Source organism: Hypanus sabinus, chromosome 6 (genome assembly GCF_030144855.1).
Source record: "Hypanus sabinus isolate sHypSab1 chromosome 6, sHypSab1.hap1, whole genome shotgun sequence".
In the NCBI taxonomy this organism is placed as follows: domain Eukaryota; kingdom Metazoa; phylum Chordata; class Chondrichthyes; order Myliobatiformes; family Dasyatidae; genus Hypanus; species Hypanus sabinus.
Genome location: NC_082711.1, coordinates 16585359 through 16604888, shown reverse-complemented (window position 1 = coordinate 16604888; position 19530 = coordinate 16585359). Strand labels below are relative to the sequence as shown.

General features: G+C 44.2%; 1 protein-coding gene across 7 annotated transcripts in view; it reads right to left on the bottom strand.

Moving 5' to 3' along the window:
- LOC132395335 (uncharacterized) overlaps window positions 1-19530 on the bottom strand; it is a 120960-nt gene that overhangs the window by 98530 nt on the left and 2900 nt on the right. The gene's annotated exons all lie outside the window — the stretch shown is intronic.

Genomic DNA, 19530 nt, shown 5'->3' with positions numbered 1-19530 from the left:
ATTCCTAAGTCCGTCTTTAAATCAGATTTGAAGTCAGAATAGGTACATCTGGTATTATTTAGCGTCAGTTAGTCAAACGTTTTTCTTAGTATATAGTACATATTTTACGTTTCTATGCATATAAAACACTTAAGAAACATACGTATTTCAATAATTAAACCACTGCGTTGCTTAGTAATAGTTGTAGCTTTCATCGGGGCAGGACCTTTCACACGCTCCATTAAAATTGTTCCGATCGTTGACCGACTGTAGCCTAACGCTTTTCCAATGACCGATGGCATTTCACCTCTTTCCGACCGCTTTATTACTTCCACCTTATTTTCAATTACGATCGTGATTACTTTCGTGAACAGAAACACTATGGATTCAGAGCTGCGACACCAGGTCCTAATGTCCACCGCACGGAGACATGTTAAATAAGGGACTTGAGCATCCGCGAATTTTGGTATCCGCGGGGGGTCCCAGAACCAATCCCCCATGGATAAGGAGGGCTGACTTAATTACATATACATATATCACAAACACAGGTCACAACACTGTGGAATGGCATTGGTCTCAGACCTCCAGTCAGAGAATCATCCCTCCACAATCACTCACTCTCTTTCCTCCTTGACAGGTCAGTATTAGATACATCTTAATAACTCACTGTGGATCCTACCCAACTCAACCTTCTGGCCCAACCTACGATGAAGGACCTTGCCAAACACTTTACTGAAGTCTGTGTAGATAAAATCCACTGCAGACCACCACGGGCGAGGGCTGTTGGCTCTCACAGGATCACTGAATTGACGGCAGGTGCTGGAGTCAGAGTTTCGTGCCAGCAGGAGGAACGAGGTCCTGCCATCAACAATTCCAGAGCTGGTGAGGCCTGGTGCTCGATGATTGGCTGGTGCTGGGTCCATGCCAAGATTGAGGCCCGAGGACCGAATTGGAAGTCTAGAAGTCGAGGCCATTTGGCCGGAGCCCTCCCCCAAGCCTGCAGTCGAAGGCCCAACGTCTGTGTATCTGAGTTCAACTCCAAGACCACTGGAGGATGAAGAAATCCGTCTGTCTTGGGTTAGAGGACTGTGTATGTGCCTATGAATGGAAGAATGGTGCTCGTTTGGCTGTTGTTGCCATGTCACGCGGTGTGATGTTTGGTTCTGTTCTCTGAATATCATCTGCATGCTGCGTTGTCACCAGAATGCCCTCTATCTCACCCTCAGCTGTTAACACAAATGAGAGGATGTTTCCTATAGAGGACAGGAGGGCATAGCCTCAGAATACATTTATAGATGAGATGTGGAAAAATTTCTTTAGCCGCAGTGTAGTGAATCTGCGGAAAGTACTGTCACCAACAGCTGTGCGGGCCAAGTCATTGGGTATATTTAAGGCGGAGGTTGACAGGCTCTTGATTAATCAGGGTGTCAAAATTTATGGGGCAAAGGCAGGAGAATGGGGATGACAGGTTCAATAAATCAGTCATGATGGAATGGTGGAGCAGGCTTGAGGGGCTGAATGGCCTCATTCAGCTCCTTTGTCTTATGGTCTTAAACTAGGTCCATTAGCAAGGGACTTAGCTTGAGACAGTGTCTGCTTATTCCCCTCCATGGATGCTGCCTGACCTGCAGAATCTCCTGGGTCAATGAATTTCAATTCCAATGCAGCTTTTCTTTCAGCAATCATTACAGATATAGACACTACATCACTTGTACCATTTACAGATGAACAACTGTTCCATTCCCCAAGAACAGTTCTTGGCTGCCAGTCTACTTCACTTCCTTAGGCACCATTCACAGGAAAGAGTGAACACCTCCCCTCACTGTGACCTATTGTTACACACTTCACACACTGTTGTCATGCTTTGGAAGTGTTAATGTAACCCACAAAGGAGCTGGAAGATGAGGCAGCTTTGAACTGCTTCAGTTTTGTGTGTTACTCCAGATTTCCAGCATCTGTAACCTTGTGTCTCCATTAATGTAGTGTGTTAGCTATTTGTAGCACTGACTTTCTGTCACCTTCTCACATTGATTCCCAGCACAGCGTAACCACAAGAGGTTCAGCAGATGCTGGAAATCCAGAGTAACACACCCAGAAAATGCCAGAAGGACTCAGCAAGTTAGGCAGTATCTATAGAGAGGAATAATCAGTCAACGTTTTAGGCTAAGACCCTGCCTAGTTTGGGAATTGCACCATCTTGGATCACAAGACCCAGCAACGGATAGTGATGTGAGTTGAGAAGATCATCGGGGTCTCTCTTCCCGCAATTACAAACATTTACACCACACGCTACACCTGCAAAGCTAACAGCATTGTGAAGGACCCCACGCACCCCTCACAAAACTCTTCTCCCTCCTGCCATCTGGCAAAAGGTACCGAAGCATTCAGGCTCTCACAACCAGACTGTGTAACAGTTTCTTCCCCCAAGCCATCAGACTCCTCAATACCCTGAGCCTAGACTGACATCTACATCATTTATTATTATATTGTAATTTGGCCTCTACTGTGCCTGTTGTCTTGTTTATTAACTATTGTACTGCACTGCACTGTTTTGTGCACTTTATGTAGTCCTGTGCAGGTCTGTAGTCTAGTGCAGTTTTTATGTTGTTTTGTGTAGTCTAGTGTAGCCTTGTGCTGTTTCACATAGTCTAGTGTAGTTTTGTGTTGTTTCATGTAACACCAGGGTCCTAGAGGAACGTTGTTTCGTTTTTACTGTGTACTGTACCAGCAGTTTATGGTCAAAATGACAATAAACTTGACTATCAGGACCAGACCCAAGCACAGCAGTGCAGATCTCATCTGAAGGCCCACACCCAACGATTCAGGAATAACCTCTTCCCTTCTGCCATCAGATTTCCGAATGGATGTTGAACCTGTGAACGCTACCTCATTACTTCCTTTCTCTATTTTTGCACCACTTATTTAACTTTTACTTCTTGTTGTACTTTTCAGTTTTTATTATTATGCATCGTGATATACTCTGCCGCATAACAACAAATTTCATGACGTACGCCAGTGATAGTAAACCTGATTCTGACTCTGACAATTCTGTTATAACGAGGATCCAGATAGGGCCGTGAGAACCAAAACCTGACGTCCTTCATGTATTGCAGCACCACGCTTGAGTCACAAAACTAGTGTCCAGACGTTTCGGAGGCATGTTTGAGCCCACCAAAGCAGCTGTGGAAGATAACTAGGTAATCTTTATTAAAAAAATAAAGGGTAGCAGAGAATGGCTTGAATATGGAACCAAAAAAAAGAAAGCCGGGCTATATTTGCCACATGCGCATCAAAACATACAGTGAACTGCACAGTTTGCATCGACGACCAAGGATGTGCCAGGGGCAGCCCACAAGTGCTGCCACACATTCCATCATGTCCTCAGCATTAAGCAGAACCACACAAGCAACAACAGCTACAACAAAACAAGCTCTTTTCTCCCTCCCACTGGTGCCAACACAACATGCTAACATGTTACTAACCTTAACCCAGACCCTTTTTTTGGAGATGCAGGGGGAAACTGGAGCATCCGGAGGAAACCCAGGGGGAACGTACAGACTCCTGAGAGCCAACAGCAGGAATTGAGCCCCAATCATTGACGCTACAAACTGTTACACTACCGTGCCGCCCTTGACATGGCAAAGGAAGTGGTCGAAGCAGACACAACAATGACTTTTAAAAGATAGATATATGGATAGCAACGTTTCAGAGGGCTATGAGCCAAATGGGACAGGTTTAGATAAGACACCTTACTTGGCATTGACGAGTTAGGCCAAAGTTGCTATATTAAGCTTTGACTCTAGCCTCAATTATTGATAACTGGGATTCAATTGGTGTTGAAAGGAGTCACTCTGGCCTCCTGGACAAGATACTAGAAGAAGGAATCAGCTCACAACACATCACAGACACCTTGACTGAGACAAGTCTATTGTTGTTTAACTTTTTTAGGCATCTGTTGGTCTTGTGAGACCATGGATTTGTGCCTTGGAAGGTTTCCAAGGCGCAGGCCTGCGCAGGGTTGTATGCGAGACCAGCAAGCCTTCCCCTCTCCATGCCACCGATGTTGTCCAAGGGAAGGGCACTAGGACCCAAGCAGCTTGGCACCAGTGTCATCGCAGAGCAATGTGTTGTTAAGTGCCTTGCTCAAGGACACAAAACGCTGTCTCAGCCTAGGCTTAAACCAGCGACCTTCAGATCACTAGACCAATGCCTTATAATCTAGATCACGCGTCAACACCATGTTATTTAACTACACACATGTATACCATCAAACGAGACATTTCTCTGAATGGGAATGTAAAGCACTGTAGTACACATAACACACACATCACATAATAATTCATAGAAGTAAAGATGAAATCATGCATAAATCATGCATGAATCATGCATAAATAATGAACTAAAGTTCATTATTATTAAATATTGTAAGGTACAGAACAGATTAACTGATGACACTTCAAATACGATGCGACAGGAAGTTCAGAAGCCTAATGGCCTGGGGGAAGAAACTGTTTCCCATCCTGACTGTTCTTGTCTTTATGTATTGGAGGCTCCTGCCTGATGGAAGTCAAAGAGGATGCTGGATGGACGGGTGGGATCCTTCACAGCACTAAGGTCCCTGCATACACAGTGCTCCTGATAAATGTCTCCAGTGGATAGTAGGGAGACCCCTATGATCCTCTCAGCCATTCACAGAGTCCTTTGTAGGGGCAACCAGTCCAATAAAGCTAATCTCTATCTCTAGGAAGAAGCTGATCAACTGAGAAGGTTAGAAAGGCATTTTCCAAAGATCCTAGTTTTCCTCATGGCACTTGCCCTTTTAAAAGACCTTGAGCCATAGAAGCAGAATCAGATCATTTGGCCCATTGAGACTGCTCCACCATTCAATCATGGCTTATTTATTACCCCTCTCAACCCCATTCTCGTGCCTTCTCTATTCTCCCCATAACTTTTGACATCCTTGCTGATCAAGAACTTAACAATCTCACTTTAAATATCCCTAATGACTTGGCCTCCACAGCCATCTATGACAATGAATTTCACAGATTCACCACGCTCTGGCTAAAGAAGTTCCTCATCATCTTTGCTTCAAAGGGACGTCCTTATATTCTGAGGATGTGCTCTCAGGTCCTAGTCTCCCCCACTATAGGAAACATCCTCTCGACACCACTTTATTTCAAACCCCTGTACATCTCCACAGCAGCTACAACTCACATTCAGCATAATGGTGCTGTACCCATGGTTTATCTATCACTTGGTCTTTACTGTCTGCTGGTTTTGGAAAGAAAGGGAGGAAGGAAAATGCAATGTTAGCATTCATTTCCAGAGGACTAGAATATAAAAGCAAAGATGTAATGCGGAAGCTTGATCAGGCTTTAGTCAGACTGTATTTGGAGTATTGTGAGGAGGTTTGGGCCCCTTACCTAGGAAATGATCTGCTGTCGTTGGACAAGGTTCACGAGAATGATCCCAGGAATGAAATTGTTAATGTATGAGGAGTGTTTGATGGCTCTGGGCCTGTACTTACTGGAGATTATAAGTACGAGGGGGGAGTTCATTGAAAGCTATCAAATATTGAAAGGCCTAGCTAGTGTGGACGTGTAGGATGTTTCCTATATCAAGGGAATCTAGGGCCAGAGGGCACAGCCTCAGAACAGGGGAATGTCCATTTAAAACAGAGATGAGGAGGAATTTCTTCAGCCAGAGGGCAGGGAATCTGTTGCCACAGAGGCCAAGGCATTGGGAATACTTAAAGCTCAGGGTGATATTTTCTTCAATAGTAAGAGCGTCAAAGGTTACGGAGAGAAGGCAGGAAAATGGGTTGAGAGGGACAATGAATCAGCCATGATGGAATGGCAGATCAGATTCGATAAGCCAAATGGCTTAATTCTGCTCTTATGTCTCATGGTCTTGAGGAAAGCAAGAAAGAAAGAAAAAGAGCTTAGAATTGACATTTAACTTGATCTTCTCACCAAGCTGCCAAAGATCTAAATTTAAGTTAACTGAAGGGCTTGCAAGGTTGCCAAACAAATGCTGTGGTCTTGGTCCTGGGCACCAATCCACATTTAATAGGGCAGATCACAGCACACTGTGCCTTGCTGTAATGCTAAATGTGCGCAGTCACTGGAACTGAATTGACAGGCACGCCAGCTTCAGGTGTTGGGGCCAGTGGTAATCTCACACCAGCTGAGCTGCTCAAACTGTGAAAGCACAAACTGTGTGAAAACCAACTTTATAAAAACTCGTTTTGAAAGTCTATTCGAGTTCCAGGGGCTCCACCTTAAGGTTTCTGGCATTAACAAAGAGCCCAAACGTTGGCAGTTGGCCAATCAAGTGTTCCTATTCTCCTCACTCTGATTAGGAGTGTTTTCTCTGTGCCTGCTGTCTTCTGCTTCCAACCAACTTCACAACGTGAGTAAGTCGTTCACTGCACCGGGCAACGAACATAGAACAGCGATCGCGGGTGCAGAAGCATGAAAGCTCAGATCACCAGCCTCAAGGTCCACTTCTACCTCACCGTGGTCAGACTCTTCAATGGACTTCTTGGATAAGAAGATGGATTCCTGGCCTCACAATCTACCTCGTTATGTTCTTGTACTCTGTGATTTACACTCTGCACCTTTTTACTTTATTCTGTGTTGTTACTGTTTTACCGTATTCCAGCTCAATGCACTGTGTAATGATTTGATTGGCCAGAACAGTATGCAAGACAAGCCTTTCACTGCATCTCGGTATGTGTGACAATAATAAACCAGTTCCAATTATTACCACATGTCCTGAGATACAGCGAAAAGCCTTTATTTATTAGTCATCCTGTCAGATCATGCCATACAAAAGATATAGAAAAATTAGGCCATCCAGTCTGCTCCACCATTACATTTCCCTCTCAGCCCCAATTTCCTGTCTTCTCTGCATACCTCTTTATACCCTGACTAATCAGGAATCGATCAACTTCTGTCTTACATGTACCCAAAGATTTTGCCTTCACAGCTGCCCAAGGCAAAGAAGAATTCCACAATTTCACCACTCTTTGGCTAAAGAAATTTCTCCTCACTTCCATTCCAGTTGTACATCTCTCTATTCTGAGGCTGTATCTCCTGGTCTTAGGAAACATCCTAGGATCCTAGGAAACATCCCCTCCACATCCACTTTAATGAAACCTTTCAACATTCGATAGGTTTCAATGAGATCCACATTCATTCTTCTGAATTCCAGTGAGTTGAGGCACAGACCCATCAAACACATATGATAAGCCTTTCAATCCCAGAATCTTTTTCATGAACCTCCTTTGAACGCTCTCCAATTTCACTGCATCCTTTCACAGATAAGGGGCCCAAAAGTGCTCACAATACTCTGAGTGATGCCTCACTAGTGCTTTTTATGAAGTCTCAACATTACATCCTTGCTTTTGTATTTTGGTCCTCTCAAAATGAATGCTAACATTGCACTTGCCATCCTCACCACAGACTCAACCTGCAAATTAATCTTTGCGGATCCCTGCACAAGGACTCCCAAGTCCCTTTGCATCTCAAAATTTTGTGACTATTCTCTTCATTTCAAAAACAGTCTATGCTTTCATTTCTTCTACTCACATACAGAACCATACACTTCCTAACACTGTATTCCATCTGCCACTTCTTTGCCCATTCTCCTAATCTGTCCAAGTCCTTCTGAAGCCTCTCTACTTTCTCAAAACTATCTGCCCTCCACCTATCTTCATTACATCTGCAAACTTTGCAACAAACCATCAATTCCATTGACATGTAATGTAAAAAAAAACTGGTCCCAACACTGATCCCTGTGGACATCACTAGTCACTGGAAGCCAACCAGAAAAGGCTCCCTTTATTCCCACTCTTTGCCTCCTGCCAATCAGCCACTGCTTTATCTAAGCTATTATCTGTCCTGTAATACCATGAGCCCTTAACTTATTAAGCAGCCTCACGTGTGGCACTTTGTCAAAGGCCTTCTGAAAGTCCAAGTAAACAGCATCCAGCTATTCTCCTTTGCCTATTCTGCTTGTTATTTCTTCAAAGGATTCCAACAGAGGTGAATGAATGCTGATGAAGGGTCTCAGCCTGAAACGCCAGCTGTTTACTCCCTTCCATAGATGCTGCTTGAGCTGCTGAGTTCCTCCACAATGTTGTGTGTGTTACACCGGACATGCTTCACTGCCGCTTGTGGCTCAGTGGAGAGCTCGAACACTTCTCAGGAGGTCCCCGTCGCGTGCCTGAGCACAAGGTACCGAGGCACTAAGGAAGCTGGAAGGTCGAGGTGCAGAATATATCCAAGTCCAAGACTGATGGACGTTCATACAAAAGGAACCAAGGGATTCAAGATTCAAATTTATTTGTCGCGTGCACATACAGTGAAATGCCCCGTTCGCGTTAACAACCAACATACCTGAGGGTGTGCTGAGGGCAGCCCACAAATGTCACCAAATACGGGATTTTGAGCTACGGTCTTTACTTAGAGATACAGCACAGAAACAGGCAACGAGCCCACACTGCCCAATTACACTCAGTGACCAACTAACCAACCAACACCTATGTCTTTGGGATGTGGGAGGAAACTCACGAGGTCATAGGAAGATCGTACAAGTTCCTTACACACAGCGGTGGAAGTTGAACCCAGATGCTGGCGCTGAAATAATGTTATATTAACTGTACGCTACCGTCCCGCTCAATCATATGAATGACTGAGCAGGCATTCCCTCTTCTCCCCTCGCCCTTCAGGCAGAAGATACAAAAGAAGGACCTCGGCCTGAAATGTCGACTGTTTACTCTTTTCCACAGATGCTGCCTGACCTGCTGAGTTCCTCCAGCATTTTGTGAGTGATTCTCCAGAAGAAACAAAAGCTTGAAAGCACCTATGGTACCTCATGAAGGACCTCTTGCATGCTGAAGATGAACTTCTGACCTCCCAATCTACCGCGTTCTGCCCCCTGCACTATTTGCCTATCTGCACTGTATTTTCTCTGTAACTGTTACACTCTAGCCTACATCTCACTAACTACTTCTAATTTTAGTATACATGCTGCCGAAGCGAGCACCTCACTGACTACTTCAATGGACTTATGATCTGTCTGGACAGCATGCAAACAAATCCTTGTCACTACACCTCAGTATATGTGACAATAACTGGTAACAGCATTTGTTGGTTACTGTCATGCATACCAAGATGAACTGAAAAGCCTCTTTTGTGTGCCGTTTACAAATCAAATCATTACACAGCACTGAGTTAGAATAATGTCAAACGATAACAATGCAGAATAAGGTGTAAAAGTGCAGCACAGGTAAATGATAAAGTACAAGATCATAACAAGGTAATTGTGAGGCCAAGAGCCAATCACATCATACAAGAGATACGGTCAAAAGTCTAAGCTGCCCTTGAGCCTGATGGAATGTGTTTTCAGACTCTATATCTTCTGCCTGATGAGAGAGGGCAGAAGAGAGAATGTCCGGTGTGGGTGGGGCCTTCGACTACACTGGATGGTTTGTTAAGGCAGCGAGAAGTACAGACGGATTCCTGATCCCTGTGATGTGCTGAGCTGTGTCTATAACCAATGCCAGTACCGATGAGGGCCATGAGACCTCCTTTATTTCTTACACCATTAAGAACTTGCCCTAGCCCATGGACACAGACCATAGTACTCAACTTATCTATGCCTCAGTCTTAAAATTCTCCTTTGTGGCAAACCCACCCATATCTACCAATTGTTTCTCAATCTCATCCTCTTGATCATTCTGAAATTACACACTGGGGCCACTTAATTAGGTACACCAGCTGGCTAATGCAAGTATCTAATCAGCCAATCATGTGGCAGCATCTCAATGCAAAAAAGCACACCGACATGGTCAAGAGGTTCAGCTAAAACATCAGAATGGGGAAGAAATGTGATGCCAGTGATTGTTGGTGCCGGACGAGGTGGTTTGAGTGTCTCCTGAGATTTTCACGCACAACAGTCTCTGGAGTTTACAGAGAGTGGTGTGGAAAACAAAAAAAACATCCAGTGAGGGCAAAACGAGAGAGGTCAGAGGAGGATGACCTGACTGGTTCAAGCTGACGGGAAGCAACAGCAACTCAAACAACCACACATTACAACAGTGGTGTGCTTTAACAGAGTGGCCAGCGAGAGCACTCTCCTGTTCAGAACAAAACTCAGAGTGGTCCAAATGGAGCTTCACATTACTGCAGCACGAACTTCATCCCTTTACACTTTAGGCCTTCAGATGATGCTTCACTCGATTTATGGTTTTCTTTCTATAAAACACAGAACCGTACAGCCAGGAACAGGCCCTTCTGTCCGTGATGCGCCAAACTGGTAATCAAGCGCCTAACGGTGAGTGTGTGGACAGCGGAAGAATTGAACCCGGGTCACTAATGATGTGGCGCTGACCATGACACCACCATGATTTGGTATGCCTCTGTCAGATCTTCTCTCATTCTCCCACACTCCAAGGAATTAAATCTGGGGAATCATCCTTTTGGAACAGAGATGAGGATGAACTTCAGCCAGAGGAAAGTGAATCTGTGGGATTTTTTTGCCACAGACAGATGAGGAGGCCAAGTCACTGGCTCATTTAAAGCGGAGGTTAATAGGTTATTGATTAGTCAAGGTGTCAAGGTTACAGGGAGAAGAGGGCCTTGATGGAATTCTTCTCCGAGGTCTAATCCTTCTTCCCACACAATTTCCTTATCCCTCTTTTCTCTGCACTTCAATGAGGTATTACAATGGTAGGTCTGACAACAAACAGCAGCCTAAAGCTTTAACAGAGTCCCGCTTGAAATCATTTCTAAACCATGATCAGCAAAGCAGGATAGCTGGGTTCGTGCCTCTCTTGTGCGCCACACTGGTCTCCAGCCACAACAGTGACAGCACTTCAACAGTAGTCAAAACCCTGCAGTTTTGACAGGGGCTACAGAATTATTTTTAACTTTTAGTTATTTTATTCGGAGATACACCACGGTAACAGGCCCTTCCTGCTCAATGAGCCCGTGTCACCCAATTACACCCATGTGACCAATTAACCTGTTAACCAGTACATCTTCAGAAAGTGGGAGGAAACCAGAGCACCCAGAGGAAAAACACAGTCACGGGGAGGACAGCGAGAACTGAACCCAGCTCACCGGCTCTAGTATCATCAAATTTGCTGACAATACAACCATTGTTAGTAGAATCTCAGGTGGTGACAAGAGGGTGTCCAGGAGTGAGATATGCCAAATAGTGGAATGGTGCCACAGCAACAACCTGACTCTCAATGTCCGTAAGACGAAAGAGCTGATTGTGGACTTCAGGAAGGGTAAGATGAAGGAACACATACCAATCCTCACAGAGGGATCAGAAGTGGAGAGAGTGAGCAGCTTCAAGTTCCTGGGCGTCAAGATCTCTGAGGATCTAACCTGGTCCCAACATATCAATGTAGTTATAAAGAAGGCAAGACAGCGGCTATTCTTTATCAGGAGCTTGAAGAGATTTGGCATGTCAACAAATACACTCAATAACTTCTATAGCTGTACTGTGGAGAGCATTCTGACAGGCTGCATCACTGTCTGGTATGGAGGGAGGGGCTACTGCACAGGACCGAAAGAAGCTGCAGAAAGTTATAAATCTAGTCAGCTCCATCTTGAGTACTAGCCTACAAAGTACCCAGGGCATCTTTAAGAAGCAGTGTCTCAGAAAGGACCCAAGGGCATGCCCTTTTCTCACTGTTACCATCAGGTAGGAGATACAGAAGCCTGAAGGCACACACTCAGCGATTCAGGATCAACTTCTTCCCCTCTGTCGTCTGATTCCCAAATGGACTTTGAAGCTTTGGACACTACCTCACTTTTTTTAATATACAGTATTTCTGTTTTTGCACATTTTTTAGTAATCTATTCAATATATGTAATTGATTTACTTGTTTTATTTATGTTTTATTTTATTTATATTTTCCTTTCTGTATTGCATTGAACTGCTGCTGCTAGGTTAACAAATTTCACCGCACATGCTGGTGATAATAAATCAGATTCTGATTCTGCAATAGCATTGTGTTAACTGCCACACTACCGTGTCACCAACACCCCTATAAGGTTTTAACATCTAACTCTGGCAATGTCGACCTTGATTTTGTGCTCAAGAGTCATGAATGGGATAAAGGTAGAAGTGCTGTCTAATCGAAGAAACCTTTTTCTAAGTCCTTTTTCCCTCATGTCAGCCTAGAGGCAGGTATTGGTGGGGCATTCATCCAGGAACTGTGTGTGACTAAGAGTTTCTTGGAGAACTCAATCCTCTTAGAGATCCGGCTGTGGACAAAAGCAAAAGGAAAGTCTCGCCCATACTCCAGTCAGGAAATGAGAGGGAGTTGCACTAAATTCTTCACTTAGTCGCGAGCTCCAATAATGAAGCAATTAAGCATCTGAGCTGAAGCTGTAGGAAGACAATTGCTGCAGATGTAAAGAACAAACTCTCACTCGTATCTTGTTTTTGTTATGACCCTGGCTCGCCCTAGAGCGCTTTATAGCGCAAGAAATACCTTTGAAGTGTTGTCACTGTTGCAGTGTAGAAAAGTACAGGCTGGTTATACAGAGACTGAGAAGCCAGAAGCTGCATGCCTTTCTGTTTCAGTGTTAAGCAGCCCAGAACATGACATCTGAACCCCTCCCACCCCCGCTTTATCCACCCTTTCAACACCTCTATACCTTTTGTAAACACATCAGCACGAACATCGATTTCTCTCATTTCAGGTACATTTCCTCCCTTCCTCCTCTCTTCTTCAATTCCCCACTCTGGCCTCCCTCTTACCTCCTCTCCTCACCTGCCCATCACCTTCCCCTGGTGCCCCTCCTCCTTCTCTTTCACCCATGGTCCATTCTCCTGTCCTATAAGATTCATTCTTCTCCAGCCCTTTACCTCTTCCACCTATCACCTCCCAGCTTTTTACTTCACCCCCCTCCCCCACCCACCCGGCTTCACCTATCACCTCTACGTCCTCCTTCCCTTCACCCCACCTTCTTCTTCCGATGTCTTCCCCCTTTGTTTCCAATCCTGAAGAAGGGCCCCAGCCCAAAACGTTGACTGCTTAATCACTTCCATAGGTGCTGCCTGAGCTGCTGAGTTCCTCCAGCGTTTTGTGTGTTCATCCATTCCTTTATCCTTCATCTGCTTATTTAATTTAAATGAATTGCGGCCCCTCGAGCCACTGCGCCCAATTACACTCATGTGATCAATTAACCTACGAACCGGTATGTCTTTGGACTGTGGCAGGAAACAGGAGCACCCGGAGGAAACCCACATGGTCACGAGGAGAACATACAAACTCCTAGTAGTGGCGGGAATTAAATCCGGCGTCACATTCTTTTAATATATTGTAGTGGAAAGAACAGTGAATACTAATAACTAGTACGCAGTAATATGAATTGTGGTAACAGGGAACCGCAAACCAAAGTAGAGACATGGAATGCAGTAGCAACAACATCCAAGTTTCCAGAACTTAGCTAACTGTATTATATCATGCCCCATTATTGTAATAGAAAATTGGATTTACTGTTAGACCTGTGGATAATCTTTTTATTCTGCAATCACAACCTAGTCTGGTACTTAATTAGGTCTTCCTGTTGACACCAGTCTGCAACCAAATTGAAGCTTTACTGGTAACCTCTGACAATGTGGGAACTGTAAAGGAGACTTTCTTTTCACCATCTACACCTCGGACTTCAACTACAGCACAGAGTCTTGCCATCTTCAGAAGTTTTCTGATGACTCTGCCATAGTTGGATGCATCAGCAAGGGAGATGAGGCTGAGTACAGGGCTACGGTGGGAAACTTTGTCACATGGTGTGAGCAGAATCATCTGCAGATTAATGTGAAAAAGACTAAGGAGCTGATGGTGGACCTGAGGAGGGCTAAGGCACCGGTGACCCCTGTTTCCATCCAAGGGGTCAGTGTGGACATGGTGGAAGATTACAAATACCTGGGGATACAAATTGACAATAAACTGGACTGGTCAAGAAACACTGAGGCTGTCTACAAGAAGGGTCAGAGCTGTCTCTACTTCCTGAGGAGACTAAGGTCCTTTAACATCTGCCGGATGATGCTGAGGATGTTCTACGAGTCTGTGGTGGCCAGTGCTATCATGTTTGCTGTTGTGTACTGGGGCATCAGGCTGAGGGTAGCCGACACCAACAGAATCAAGAAACTCATTTGTAAGGCCAGTGATGTTGTGGGGGTGGAACTGGACTCTCTGACGGTGGTGTCTGAAAAGAGGATGCTGTCCAAGTTGCATGCCATCTTGGACAATGACTCCCATCCACTCCATAATGTACTGGTTAGGCACAAGAGTACATTCAGCCAGAGACTCATTCCACCGAGATGCAACACCGAGTGTCATAGGAAGTCATTCCTGCCTGTGGCCATCAAACTTTACAACTCCTCCCTCGGAGTGTCAGACACCCTGAGCCAATAGGCTGGTCCTGGACTTATTTCCACTTGGCATAATTTACTTATTATTATTTAATTATTTATGGTTTCATATTGCTATATTTCTACTCTATTCTTGGTTGGTGCGACTGTAATGAAACCCAATTTCCCTCGGGATCAATAAAATATGTCTGTCCGGTTAGCGTAGTGGTTAGCAAAATGCTTTACAGTACCAGCAACCAGGGTTCAATTCACGCCACTGCCTGTAAGGAGTTTCTACGTACTTCCCTGTGACTGCGTGGGTTTCCTCCGGGTGCTCTGCTTTCCTCCCACAGTCCAAAGGCGTACTGTTTGATAGGTTAATTGGTCGTTTTAAGTTGTCCTGTGATTTGGCTAGGGTGAAATTAAGGGATTGCTGGCCAGAAGGGCCTATTCCGTGGTGTATCTCAACAAATAAACACCAAAATCAGCCTGAAAAGATTCAACATTACATCTGAAAAATGGGAAGACATTGCACTACGTGGATGCACCGGGAGGAAATCGGTTTTGAGGGATCTCACAGAGAACAAACAGCAGCTATGAGAGGAGACACTGAGAAACCAAAAGACTCAGCCACTAACCACAGTCACCACTGACTCGTGTCCACACCGCAACAGAATATATGGATCCTAGATCAGCCTGAGGACTCCCAGTAAGAAGGCAGTGCACTCGAATGTAGCGGCTTTTATAAACATTTTTTTTTATGATTGCAAGACCCCACTAGACATTAAGAACTTCAGGTCTACCCCATCAGTGGGTTGCTTGATTGGCGAAGAAATTGAGGGAGCTGCGTTTGGTATGGATCGTACTGCTGCCTGTGTCAGAGAGGCGTCGGAGAAGCCTGTGTACGAAGGCAATGCGCGGTCTGACAGCGAGTGATCATCTCAGTCGCTTTTCTTGTGATCACAAGACCCTGTTGGGCATTGTTAATGTGGACCGGTGCAAGTCCGATTCACTGGCAGATGCTGGTGGAGCGTTCCAGTCCCGGTCATGACGAGGACTTGGCCAGTCGCAGTGTTGCCTGAGGCGCTGGAGTCGGTGCACTCCACCGGAATGCTGGGGGTGGCGTGGCACGGCACGGCGTCCAAGCTGGAGTCGCTGCTGCCTGCCCCCGGTGGTCACTTGGCAGAAGACAGGCCATATTGTGTTTAACTGCAGACAGCTGCAACATTCATGGACTCAGGGTCTTGGACAATATTTTTTTTGTGTGTGTCCGTATTTTACTGATATCATATGTGCTATGTGCGGTGTGTGACTGTTGGTACTGTGTTTCATACCTTGGCCCCAGAGGAACGCTGATTCGTTTAGCTGTCTTCATGTACGACAATTTAACTTGAACAACAGACGACACTACTACAACTACCGCAAGTAGAAAAATGGAGAGCTATGAGGGAGGGAAGGGTTAGGTTGATTGTGGAGTAGCATAGAAGAGTACAGCACAGTAAAGGCTCTTCAGCCCTCGATGTTGTGCCGACTCGTTTAACCTACTCTAAGATCAATCTAACCCTTCCCTCCTACACAGCCCCCCATTTTTCTTTTATCCATGTGTCTAAGAGACTCAGAAATGTCCCTAATGTATCTGCCTCTACCACCATCCCATGTACCCACCCTCTGTGTAATAAACCTACCTCTGACATCCCTCCCCTATACTTCCCTCCATTTATAATTATCTCCTGTCCTATTAGCAATATCTGCCCTGGAAAAAGTCTCATCTTGTACCTTCTTCCAAAAAGAAACTATCCTCATTAGACACGCTCTCTAACCCAGGCAGCACCTTTGTAAACCTCCTCGGCACCCTCTCCAAAGCTTTCACACCCTTCCTCTAATGAGGCGACCAGAACTGAATGCTATGTTTGATGTTCTAGGACCTTTACCCAGGGACAGCCCATAGTTGGAGAGTTGCTCATTCCAATCAGTACTTGGCTAAAGAAGTTCCACATGATTTCCCTGTTGAATTTATCTTATGCCTTGCTTCATATATTATTGGGAAATAACTTGTTGGTCTGTGTCAGGCATCCATTGTGATCCCTAAGATCTTCACATCTACAGAGTATCAGCTTTACTGAAGCTTGCAACTTGTAGTGAGGAACAAGCGGTGGCTGATGTTTAAAGGAACACCGCCCCACCTGCACAAAATAATGCCCAGACTTGGTTTAAGCTGTTCCCCAGCTTCTGAGGCTCAGGAGAAGGTAGAGGTGGAGAAGGCTGACCCACAGTCAACCACACGGACCTTCAAAGCAATCGTGTAGCACTGGATGTCATTTAGCTAAAAGACAGTGCAGTCACCAGCAAGGTGGTAATGGGGGTAATGGGGGGGGGGAAGAGGAGAGGGGAGTGTGGAGAGAGGGGGGAGAGGGGGAGGGGGAAGAGAATGGAAGAGGGGTGAAAGAGGAGAGAAAAGGTGAGTGGCAGAGGGAGCAAGAGGGAGTGAGTGATACGCTATAATTTGTTATAATTTCTAAATTGGAATCATTGAACCATAGAACACTACAGCACAGTACAGGCCCTTCAGCCCTCCATGTTGTGCCGATCCATATAATCCTTAAAAAAAAGTACTAAACCCACACATAACCCTCCATTTTTCTTTCATCCATGTGCCTGTCCAAGAGGCTCTTAAATACCCGTAATGTTTTAGCCTCCACCACCATCCCTGGCAAGTCATTCCAGGCACTCACAACCCTCTGTGTAAAAAACTTACCCCTGATGTCTCCCCTAAACTTCCCTCCCTTAATTTTGTACATATGCCCTCTGGTGTTTGCTATTGGTGCCCTGGGAAACAGGTACTGACTATCCACCCTATTTATGCCTCTCATAATCTTGTAGACCTCTATCAAGTTCCCTCTCATTCTTCAACGCTCCAAAGAGAAAAGTCCCAGCTCTGCTAACCTTGCTTCATATAACTTGTTCTCCAAACCAGGCAACATCCTGGTAAATCTCCTCTGCACCCTCTCCACAGCTTCCACATCCTTCCAGAATGAGGTGACCAGAATTGAACACAATACTCTAAGTGCGGTCTCACCAGAGATCAAATACATAATCAAAATAAATTCTAAATAGCAAGGACCTAGGAACCCTGTAGGAGCAGAAAAAAAAGTGTTTACATTAACTTTTGTGAACAGCTATACATAACTATCGACCGGAGCTCTGGAAAAGCTTTGTTTGTAATATAACCTACCAGGCTTAATATATTCTCCTAGTGAATGTTAACCTGATGTTGTTGCTTAAACCAGTGTTTCAAGTCCATTATAAATCAGAGATGATGGAATCTGAGTTAGCAGGAACTACTCAAAACAGTGCATCAAACTGAAACATTGTCTTACTTCTCTCACACTGAAATTACTGAAAGCTATACAAATTTTAAATTCATTTGTTAACTTCATTTCACTTTATGTTTCTTAATGTGTGAACATCTGACAATTTTATTAAGAAAAGTTTCTGCCCCTCTGTCATCAAACTTCTCAGTAGACAATGAACACTACCTTACTATTTTCTTTATTCTTTGCCCTCTTTTTGTACTTTTTATTTAATTTTATTTTTTAAATTTATAGTTTTTTTTATTATGTATTGCTCTGTACTGCTGCTGCAAAACGGAAAATTTTATGACATATACCAGTGATATTAAAACTGATTCTGACCTTTATCAAAGGCAATAAAATGCATTAACTACCCCCAGTACCAAACAGCTGAAGATTAGTCCTGAATTCTTAATACTAAAGCACTCTCAACTACCAATTTACTGCATGAACTAAAGATATATCAAATACCCTCTAAATATGGCACTTCCATCAATTTCATAATACATGTATAGTTTTCAATAAATATCTGCAGATGGCTGCTGTATGTTCTAATTAATTACGCGTCCACTCAATGCTTTAGAACAGTTTCTTTCCCTTCGTCATCAGATTTCTGCACCCATATGCACTACCTCACATTTTGTTCTATTTTTGCACTACGTATTGTTTTTTACATTCCTTATTGCAACTTAATAGTTCTTTTAAATGTATTGCACTGTTCTGCTGCCGCAAAACAACAAATCTCATAACATATGTCAGTGATAATAAACCTGGTTCTGATCAGGTTTACGTGTGAAAAAACCGTCAATATGTAAGGGTCTCAGCCTGAAATGTCAACTGTTTATTGATTTCCATAGACGCTGCCTGACCTGCTGAGCTCCTCCAGCATTTTGTGTGTGTTGCTCTGGATTTTCAGCAACTGCAGAATCTCTTGTTTACAATATATAAAATGCCTGGGTTCACATATAGTTACTTATTATTCATTGTCTGGTGTAAATACCTTTCAAGAACAACATGATTTATTTTTGTCATTATAGGTACACTGGATACACTTGTTAATTAAAGATTAGCTCTTTTTCGTGACCATTATAGGACAGAATTTCCCGAAATCTCGGCGGGTGAGTGAAACTGGAACTGGAACACAGCCCAAGGAGATTCAAATGGGCTGAATATTTGGCAGATGCTGGAAATCAGAAATAAAAACAAATCGCTGGACATGCGCACAGGTCAAACAGTGATGACGGACAGCAATTCAAGAGTTAATAAGAAATGTTCCCTCACCATGAATCCGGCTTCACTTTCTGAGTGTTTCTGACATTTTCCATTTTATGTGACATTGTTAATGAAGTGGCAGAACTTTGGCTGGACCAATCTTGAAAAAGAAATGTGTATACTACTGAGACAGATGGGGAATTTAAAAATTGTGTTAATTAAATAAATCTGCAATCAAAAAGTTGGTGTGAAGCCATTGGTGATCACGTTGCAACTGTACAAATTGTTGATGAGACCACATTTGAAGGATTTTATTTATTTAAGCGTGAAACCTGGCCACTCCAACTCAACAAGCCCTTGGCACCCAAGTACACCCATGTAACCAGTTGCCTACTAACCTGTATGTATCTGGAACACGGGAGGAACCAGAGCATAGGGAACCCTATGTAGTCATGGGGAGACTGTACAGACAGCAGCAGAATTAAACCTAGGTTACTAGCAAAGAGGGAGCCACGGTAGCATAGCAGTTAGCACATCGCTAATGTCGCTTGAGGAGTCAAGAGTTCAATCCCAGCAACCTCGGCAAGGAGTCTCTGTACGTCCTCCC